The sequence below is a fragment of the Leucopleurus acutus genome (assembly GCF_964270905.1).
Source record: "Leucopleurus acutus genome assembly, chromosome: 8".
Classification (NCBI taxonomy): Eukaryota; Metazoa; Chordata; class Mammalia; order Artiodactyla; family Delphinidae; genus Leucopleurus; species Leucopleurus acutus.
In genome coordinates, this window is record NC_139151.1 from 67,803,605 (window position 1) to 67,814,903 (window position 11,299).

The following is an 11,299-nucleotide window of genomic DNA, read 5'->3' on the forward strand; positions in this document are numbered from 1 at the left end:
ATAGTAGTTTTCTCCTTTCAGGAATATATTTGATGAGAGAGAAGATATAACTATAATTACACAATAGATATTTTCTTCTTTTTGATAAAAATATGTATTTGGTAATGCATGAATATGCTACTGTAACTGCAATTTGGTAAGATGTTTTGGAATGTTTAAATGACATGAGTGAGAAAGTATAGACTGCTCTTAGGAATGTTTTTGGAGGCTATCATTTATCGTCTTTAAATGTATTTTTTAAAGAACTGGGAAAAGATTTAAATAAAAATCAATTGAATATGAAGCAAAAACAATAAAGGTGAACAATAAAATCGATAGAAATTATTTGAATACTGAGAAATGAATTGTGACAAAATTTTCCAGATTATATTTAAAGTAGTAATTCATTAAGACAAAGAGATAAGTTTAATCCAATATATTTGATAATCCACTTAATAAAGAGAAGTGATTAACTAAATCCACTGTTAATTTGGCAAAAATCATTGACATTAATGAAGATAATATAAAATTCAAAATATACCAACAAACTAAGATATCAACAAAAACTGACTAAAGAGTGTTGTCAATTCAAAAGTATTTATTTTCAATCATGCAACAGAAAAGCTTGGAATGTTCTGAAATCTTATAGCTCATATAGAGGTTTTCCCAAATTTGAAAACAAACCTAAAAACTTATATGACATTACCATGAACAAGTTGTGAAACTGAAAGAAAATTTTCTAAAATATCAATATTAAAACTCTATTTTTCACCAACAATGCAGGAGGAAAGACCTGATTTTGTCTTTTTATTTTTCATGTAGAAAATGAAGTGTTGATCAGAGAACATGTACCCCAAAATGGTAGGATAAAGTATTATAAAGGTGCTTCAGGCTGTTAATTCATCAAAACCTTTTATTATGTTTCTGGATTTTGTGATGTTCATTGGTATTGTTGCCTTTTAAAAATTTGGATCTAGTTGTGATTTTTTTTCTTCATTCTTGTGAAATCAATTAAACAAGGGAGGTCATTAGACTGAGGTGGCTCTAACAAAGTGGTGACCTATGTAGCAAACCAAACCTTAAATGCCTCAAGGTTACAAAATTGAAACCTAAAAACAACCAGTCACAAAGAGCCAACTAGGCTTTATGCTACAGTGAATCAAATAACATCCTTTTTCTTTTTCTTTTCTTTTTTTTTTTTTTTGCTTCAGATCCCTCAAATATGGATTCACTCTGAACAACAGGTCCATTTGTTCACGTTAAGACTGAGAAAACAAATGGGTGTCCATAAAGATATACTGAGACAGATATTTGAATTTGGAGTTCAGGGTAGGGGTTCAAGTTGGAGAAATAAATCTGTGAGTTATGGTGTGTTGTCCATATTCCATTTTTTCCCCTGCACCACCAAGCAATTAACTCAGTTTTCCATGGACACTGACCAGGTGTCCCACAAATTTAACTCAATTCTAACACTGTTTACCTGGAGAGTGTCAGATTCCACAGGTAAAGGCTCAGTCCCACAGACTGCATATATATATATATATATATTTCAGTTAGAGCCAGAAGGTGAAGGCAGCCTATAGAGAAGGCATGAGGGTTTGGGGGACATTGCTTATTATGACCATGATTTCCAGATAGTTGATGGTTTTAGAAGTTGGAGAGTGTTATGAGTTGAGGTCAGAACATACAGAACGTTGGGGGGATTAGATCTTGGGGATGAGGGACAAACTAGGGGACCCAAGCATCTTGCAATGACTGATGAAAATGGAGATAAAGAACATACAGGTAGATGGTTGGGTTGAAGTTGTGAGTATTGAGGGGGAAGAGAGGGATAGGGTTCTTGTCAAGGAAAATTCTGAGCTCTAGTATTTTTTCAAGACTCCTAGAGGTGTAGAAGGCCACACTCATAGAGTGACAGATTAAAGGATCATTTGTCCATTGAGCACAAGGGGCTCTGATTTGACCCCAAAGATGAAGGTATGGAGAACGCAAGAGGGCAGTCTTACAAATGTGAAGGTTTCCAATGTTAGCTTAAAGACAGCCCTATGAAGACTGCCAGAGTTGCCTCAAAAGTCCTACCAAGCTTTTAACATGAGCCTGATACACAGGTGTTTAAATATTTGTTGAACGAATGAGTGAATAACATTTGCATTAGAATGACTTCTTGGGTAGGTCCCTGCCAGTCTTCCACACAATTAAAGAATAACAAAACAAAAAGGAGAGTCTACCCTAAGAGCAAATTTCAGCAATGGAATAAGAAAATTCTTACAAATCCTAAAATTGCAGTTTTCTCAGTCTGATAATTTAAAAATCCAGACGGTGTAGAACGTAGGACAAGTGATTACAGAAAAGGAAGGAAAGAAGGAGGTAATGAAACAACTTTTTCAGTGGTGGTGGGAGAGAGTGAAGAAAGGGTATGATGATTTTTCAACATCAATTTGATGTAAGAAACAGCTCTAGGGGAAGGGGGTTGTGTGTAAAATGTATTTCCTCTAAGTCACACCGACCCTGGGGCAAAGTTGGGGAATGGGACACCTAAATGCTTAAAATGAAAGAAAATTAGTTATCTCACTTTTCTTCATTAGCCACCCTAGGGGATCACCAGCATTGCCTAGATCTCTCCTTGCAGTGGCATCCAGGAGCAAGTCCTTGGGATGTGGGTCTCTGCCCTGGGAGAACCACTGAGTGTCTCTGGTTTCTGGTTCTAGGCTTTTCAGGTCACAGCCCTGCAGCAGCTTCTAGAAGCATGCATATTCTGCTTCCCAGTTAAAGTATAGACCCATCAAGGCCACACTCCTAAAGTAACAGATTAAAGGGACCTTACAGCATTTTTAGTCTATTTCCCTATCTGATGCAGAGGCCCTTTAGAAAATGGCATTCTACCTCAAAGTGACATAACATTTACCACCCCAGAGGCAGGGCATTCCATTTTGGTCCTTTTCAATGAATAGAATGTTCAGGCTCATTTAACTGAAATCCCCGTAGGTTTTTCACAATATTTCTGCCAAGACTTTGTAATTAGTTGAATTAGATCAGTGGTTGCTGGTTATAGGCCATAGGATGTCTCTCTGGTAACCAGAATTCAAAGTCTCTCTTATGGAAACAGCTGACTCAACCCTGGTGCAGTCTTACTAATCAATTTCTTTTTTTATATGCATTATGTATAAGTGTTCTTCTATTACATTATTAGTTAATTCACTCTTTCTTATATCCAATCCAAAAAGCATTACATAAATTACAGAATGCCTACTATGTGTGGGGTTTTAGTCACAATGGTAAGTGAGTCAGATAAGGTCCCACTCTCCAGGACTTTATTGGCTAGAGGGAGATAGAGCCAGAGAAACAGACTACAATTCCAAAGCAAATCTTAAGAAAAATGGAGCTGAAAGGATCAGGCTCCTTGACTTCAAATTATACTACAAAGCTACAGTAATCAAGACAGTATGGTACTGGCACAAAAATACAAATATAGATCAGCGGTACAGGATAGAAAGCCCAGAGATAAACCCAAGCCCCTATGGTCAGCTAATCTATGACAAAGGAGGCAAGAATATAAATGGAGAAAAGACAGCCTCTTCAATAAGTAGTGCTGGGAAAACTGGACAAGTACATGTAAAAGAATGAAATTAGAACATTCCCTGACACCATACACAAAAATAAACTCAGGGCTTCCCTGGCGGTGCAATGGTTGAGAGTCCGCCTGCCGATGCAGGGGATGCGGGTTCATGCCCTGGTCCGGGAGGATCCCACATACCACGGAGTGGCTGGGCCCGTGGGCCATGGCCGCTGAGCCTGCGCGTCCGGAGCCTGTGTTCCGCAACGGGGGAGGCCACAACAGTGAGAGGCCCGCGTACCGAAAACAAACAAACAAACAAACAAAAGCTCAAAATGGATTAAAGACCTAAATGTAAGACCAGATACTATAAAACTCTTAGAGGAAAATATAGATAGAACACTCTTTGACATAAACCACAGCAAGATCTTTTTTGACCCACCTTCTAGAGTAATGAAAATAAAAATAAACAAATGGGACTTAATGAAACTTAAAAGCTTTTGCACAGCAAAGGAAACCATAAACAAGGTGAAAAGACAACCCTCAGAATGGGAAAAAATATTTTCAAATGAAGCAAGAGACAAAGGATTAATCTCCAAAATATACAAACAGCTCATGTAGCTCAATATCAAAAAAACAAACAACCCAATCCAAAAATGGGCAGAAGACCTAAATAGACATCTCTCCAAAGAAGACATGCATATGGCCAAGAGGCACATGAAAAGATGCTCAACATCACTAATTATTAGAGAAATGCAAATCAAAACTACAATGAGGTATCACCTCACATCAGTCAGAATGGCCATCATCAAAAAATCTACAAACAATAAATGTTGGAAAGGGTGTGGAGAAAAGGGAACCCTCTTGCACTGTTGGTGGGAATGTAAATTGATACAGCCACTGTGGAGAACAGTATGGAGGTTCCTTACAAAACTAAAAATAGAATTACCATATGACCCAGCAATCCCACTACTGGGCATATACCCTGAGAAAACCATAATTCAAAAGGACACATGTACCCCAATGTTCATCACAGCATTATTTACAATAGCCAGGACATGGAAACAACCTAAATGTCCAATGATAGATGAATGGATAAAGAAGATGTGGTACATATATACAATGGAATATTACTCAGCCATAAAAAGGAATGAAATTGGGTCATTTGTAGAGTTGTGGATGGACCTAGAGTCTGTCATACAGAGTGAAGTAAGTCAGAAAGAGAAAAACAAATATTGTATATTAATGTATATATGTGGAATCTAGAAAAATAGAACAGATGAACCTATTTCTAGGGCAGGAATAGAGACACAGACGTAGAGAATGGACATGTGGACACAGAGGGGAAGGGGAGGGTGGGACGAATTGGGAAATTAAGATTGACATATATACACTACCATGTGTAAAATAGATAGCTAGTGGGAACCTGCTATAAAACACATGAAGCTCAGCTTGGTGCTCTGTGATGACCCAGATGGGTGGGATGGGGGTGGGGTGGGAGGGAGGTCCAAGAGGGAGGGGATAGATGTATACATATATAGCTGATTCACTTCTTGTACACCAGAAACTAACACAACATTTTAAAGCAATTATACTCCAATGAAAAAAAGGAAGTCAAGCACTATATTATGGGAGTTATTAGAGTTCATTAGAGTTTATAGATGGGCTACCTAATCTCATTTGAATTATAATACCAGAAATCAAGTTGCTGTCTTTTTTAGGTACCTACTAGACCTGAATGTAAATTCCACTCACCTTAGATAAATTTGGGTAGGTTCCATGTTTTTATTAGTCATTCATTTACAGACCGTCACCAGTGGTGGAGCGTATGGATAGGGCAAACTCACTACTGAGCAGTCATGGAGAGAATCAATGCGGGTGGAGGGGTAGGGAGGTGGGCCTCGGCCTTGGGTACGTTTTATGGCTGTTAAGTTCCAGACTCACTGGTCTTTCCCTAGTGGGAATGGTTACTGCTCAGACTGACATAAGTTCCTGGGCCTCTGCTGATAAAATAGAAACACTACTTATTGATTATTGATTATTCAATGGAAGAGCAAGGTCAGAAACGTTAAGCACAGACATTTAAAAAAATGTATACGAGGATTCATTTTTTTTGTGCACAGATCCAGTAATCTTAGGTGAAGACTGAAGGAATCAGGAAGAAGTTGTATTCTTAGGACACTGTTACATATTTCAAGACAAAAGTGGTTACTAAATATATTTCCTAGATATCAAACCACATAAGTTAAGAGCCTCATTTCACTGATAGCATTCCTAGCCTCAGGCCATCTTCATAATTTTTACATTTTCTTTAATTTAATGAAAACTGCCCTGGTTAAAAAACCAAGATCTCCATAATTATGCTCTCAGTTATGGCTGAGGGAAAAGGAGGGATCTCATTATAGACATTTCCCATGGGGAAGAGTGTGGATGAGGCTTTAATCCCAGCTCCTCACTCTCTGTCTGTGATCTCCAGCAAGTTCCTGCTCCACTCCATGAATGGGGGTTAAAAGAGGCACCATGTCATGGAATGAGTGTAAGCCAGCCATCATTCACTCAACAGATATTTACTGAACACCTACTCTGAGGTTCCAAATCCTCAGGACGGGTCTAGGTTATTGGCTACATCAGTGAAGAAAACATACAAAGATTCCTGCTTTTGTGGAATGTACATGGTGCAGGGTATGATGGTAAACAATAAACATAATAAGTAAATTATGTAGAAGATGATAAGTGCTAGAAAAAATGAAAATACAACAGGGCAAAAGGGATGTGGGAGGGCAGCATGGGGCTGTGCAGTTCCCAGCGTTAAATAGGGCGGTATAGGTAGGCCTTGCTGAGAAGGTGAGAGTTAGGCCAAGACTTGAAGATGGTAAAGGAATTACCTAAGGGGATGGCTAGGAGAAGACCCTCACAGGCAGATGGAACAGCCAGTGCAAATGTCCCAAGGTGGAAAGTCTCCTGGCACATTTGAGGGTAAAGGAGGCCAGTATATCTAGAAAAGAGTAAAAACAAAAAAAGGAGTTGGGAGTAGTGGGGGTCTGGGGTATCAGAGAATCGTGTTAAGACCTTGTAGGTTTTTCTCTTTCTGACTGACTTCACTCTGTATTACAGATCCTAGGTCCATCCACCTCACTACAAATAACTCAATTTCGTTTCTTCTTATGACTGAGTAATAAATGGTGGCATTCTAGATGAACTTTGGAGGCAGGGAAAGCTTGATTTCCTGATGGACTGGATGGGGAACATGAGTGTGTTTGTGGAGGAGATCTCAGTTTGGATATGTTTAATCTGAAATGTCTGTTAGACATCAAAGTAGGGATGTCAAGAGGCAGTTGGGTATGACTTTGGAGGTTGTGAAGGGAGTGTGGAATAGAGATATAAATTTGAAAGTCATCAGAAACCCATTAAAATATGTAGCAAGTTAATTATTGATAATAATTAGTATTTAAGTTTTTTATTTCTTTATTTTTAATTTTTTTACAGTAGGTCCTTGTTGGTTATCTATTTTAAACATAGCAATATATACATGTCCATCCCAAACTCTCAGTCTATCCCTCCCCCTACCCTTCCTCCTGGTAACAATAAGTTTGTTCTCTAAATCTGTGAGTCTGTTTTTGTTTTATAAATAAGTTCATTTGTATCATTTTTTAAAGAGCCTGCATATAAGAGATATCATATGATATTTGTCTTTCTCTTCCTGACTTACTTCACTTAGTATGATAATCTCCAAGTCCATCCATGTTGCTGCAAATGGCATTATTTCATTCTTTTTAACGGCTGAATAATATTCCATTGTATATATGTACCACATCTTCTTTATCCATTCCTCTGTTGATGGACATTTAGGTTGCTTCCATGTCTTGGCTATTGTAAACTGCACTGCAATGAACATCGTGGTGTGTGTATCCTTTCGAACCATGTCTCTGGATATATACCCAGGAATGGGGTTGCTGGATCATATGGTAATTCTATTTTTAGTTTTTTTAAGGAACCTTCATACTGTTCTCCATAGTGACTGCACCAATTTACCTTCCCGCCAACAGTGTAGAAGGCTTCCCTTTTCTCCACACCATCATTATTTTGTTGTCATTACATTTTTCCCTTTGTATCCCCATTCCCATGACAGAAAAAAAAAGGAAAGCCAGGCTTTTTCTTCCTTTTGTCTCAAGGGGAGTTTGTTTGGCGATGGAAAGCATCCAGTGCATGAAGGAAAAGCCCTTTCTTTGCTTTTGTGTTCCAAAGCTTAGAGTTTCTGAAAAGGGCCTCCCAGGGAGGTGTGTGCAGCAGGTAGGTAGTCTGAGTAAAGTTCATCCTCCTTGTCACAGTTCAGGAAACCCGAGACTTCCATAGTCAGCATATGACGTTCTTCTAACCTCAGGGATTAATTCAGGGGCGGCCCAATCTGCCAGAAGCTTAAGACATTTGCGAGGGATTCTAAGATATTCATGCAGACTCTCCTCTTAGACAGTGTGGTGTCTGGTTGTTGGACCTGGAACTGATACAGCCATTTTACCCCATGGGAGAAGTAAGCTTAAGGACTAAGATGTCATATGGAAAGGGCATAAAAAAAAAAAATAGCAGAAATGGGGCATATCAATTATCTATTACAATATAACAAATTTTCCCAAAACTAAATGGTTTAAAACAACAAACAGTTATTAGTTCCTATGGTCTTGTTGGATGAGGAATTTGGAAATGGCTTAACTGGGTGGTCCTGGTTCTTAGGGTCTTTCACGAGGTTACGGTCAAGATGTCAGATAGGGCTGCACCCATCTGAGGGCTTGTCTGGGGCTGAAGGATCTTTTCTAAGATGGCCCTTTCACATAGACGGCAGGTTTGTGATGGCTGTAGGTAGAACCCTCTCCATAGGGCTGCCTACATGTCCTCACAACATAGTAGCTGACTTCTCCCAGAGTACGTGACCCAAGAGAGAACAGGAAGGAAACTGCAGTGCCTTTCATGGTCTAGTCTCAAAAGTTGCACACCATAACAAAAGTTGCCACATTCTATCCATTAGAAGCAAGCCACTCAGTTCAGCCCACACTTAACAGGAGGGGAATCAGACTTCATTTTTTCAAAAGAGAAGCATCAAAGAATTTGTAGACATTATTTTAAAACCACCCCACATGGTGTTAGAGCTCTTATATAACCACACCTGAAGCCTTTCCTACAAGTAAGTGAGCCAATAACTTTCCTTTAGTTGTAAAGCCGATTTGAGTTGAGTTTTCTAATACTTGTGGCTGAAAACATTCTAATGGATGTAGAAGGCTATAAGTTGAAGTAGCTGATTCAGGAGAGGATAACATTTCAAAACTGGAAAGGAGATTGTCTCTTATGAGGTGATAGGTTCTCAAAGAGAAAAGGGGAAATGGCAGCTCCTAGGGAGACTGGATCTTCTACACTGGGGCTCCCAGCCTCACCAAGGATCCATGGGCCCTGGCACGGCACTAATCATGTCTTTTATTTTCTGTAGTCTGATGGTTTGACATCTGGGGCCCTGCTCACTCTGCAGAGACTGCCCCTTCCATGGTTAGTTTCCTAGAGATAGTGAACAACTCACCCACGAGAACACTTTTCACATACAAACCAATCAATCCAGAGCCCACGCAACAACCACCTCCATCATGGGGCTCTCACACCTTGGGCCACTCTCCACCCGTGCTAATTATCATCTAGGGCCAGGTCTCAGGCAACTAGGGACAGCCTCTATGCTCCAGAGCCTGTGGAAATTATTCAAACTTGCCAATCCTAAACCTGCTCACCATGCCTCACCTGTCCTTCCCAAGGAAACTATGATAAAGGCTCCTGCACACAGTTCTCCCCTCTCCCTCTGCCTCCTGACCAAGCTTGGTGTTTCCCTGTGTGGCCCATGCAGGCCCTGGCATGCTCCTCTTGGGAACTGTGAGTAACAATGTATATCTTCAATGGCAATAGTCTCCTGATCTTTTGACCTTACTCTACCTCAAATTTTTTATTAAGACTATTTCTATATTTTAAATCAGGGACACAATCCATGGAACTTCCCACCTTCAAGGGACCATGTGGATGAAGATGAGAGGTGTATCAGCTGTGACCAGTATTGTCCCTTTCTCAGCATTCTGCACTATGTAAGACCGTAAGGGAAAGTAGGGGGCAGGGACCGGCTAGTTGAGGTAGAGTCAGATTTAATATAGTTTTAAGAAAATGTTAGGAAAATAAATAACATGATACTTCTTTACCTGAGTGCACTGAGTACAAATTAATGTCTGCCACATATAAATTTTGTTTTTAGAAAAATCTGTGATAAACTTAATAAGCAGTTATTTCTATTCATTTGTTGGTTTAAATTTTCAAAGTAATTTACAGAGATTTATTTTTAAAAATCTCCAGCCTCTACCATCTCCCCCATTTGACCTCATGATACAATTAAACACTAGGATGTGTGAAAGCATTTGGTAACAATTTTTGTTACACAGATGGTGCACTCCTCACCTCATCTACAAAATTTGCCAAGTACTTTGAGTCTTATTATTTCAAAAATATTGTGCAATTACTTTTGTAAATTTAATCACGAGTTCACTTCATTGCCATTTCAATTTGACCTTTCTGCCAACCTACTGATTTTTCTCAATTCTGAATCTCAACATCTCTATCTAGTAGGTGAAAGGCTTTCATTTATTTATTTGGATCTATTTATTTCTTCCTAGATAGGAAGGTGATTCTCCTTCTTAGAAGCTTCTTTCAACAAGCTTTGCCTAAGACTGTTATGCCCGGAAATATTTTCTCCTTTGTAGTCATGCTAATACCTTCCTTGTAGTGTCTGTCTCAGGCCCTTTCTCTACCTGAATACCTATCGTCAAGCTTTCCCATCATTGTCATCAATAAATGATTGTACATTCTTCATCACTGATGACATGGAAGCTGACTGATATGAGGGAGTTGCCTCAGTCAGACTCAGGTTCCACATTCTCTGTATCTCTGTGTTAAATTCTTTCATTTTCCCACAAATGTCAGAGGAAAGCATTGTAGGAATGTACTCTTAAACTAAACCATTCGTTTTGGCTCCTTGAGAAAAGGGGCTCCTATGTTCATCATCTCTCATGCATCCATACATCTAGCCAGTCTAATGACTAAAATTAATTATTGAGCATCTGCTATTTTGGGGAATCAGAGATGCTTAAGACACTGACCTTGTCATTAACAACTTGAAAAGAAGATGAACCAATTAGCAAACCAACAATTACAAAAGTGTGTACAAAAATACTACCTAGATAGACAGAGGTGATGATGACTTAATGTGGTATAGGGTAGTGTTTCATTTTCTATTGCTACAAGCCACTCCCAAATTTAGTGGCTTAAAACAACAATAATTTATGATTTCTCATGATTCTATAATCTAGCTTGGCTTAGCTGGGAAACTTCCCTGCGTTATGTGTTGTCTGCTGGGGCAGAAAGTCCATGATGGCTTCTTCACTTGTATATCTGCTTATTTATCTGGGATGAATGGGTGCTGGGCAAGCATCTCTCACCCTCCATGTGGCATCTCTATCTGGCTTGCTTGGACTTCCTCATAGCATGGCTCTCTCAGGGTAGTCAGCCTTTTTTTCATCAGATAGCTTCTAAGAGAGAGGACACGAAAGCTCCTAGTTGTCTTAAGGCCCGGGTTTGAAAGCCCTAGAATGTCACTTTCACTACATTCTATTGTCAAAACAGATCATAAGTTCAGACCAGATTCAATGGGAGGAGACAAAGTTCATTTCTTAATGAGTGAAGCGCTATGCGTGT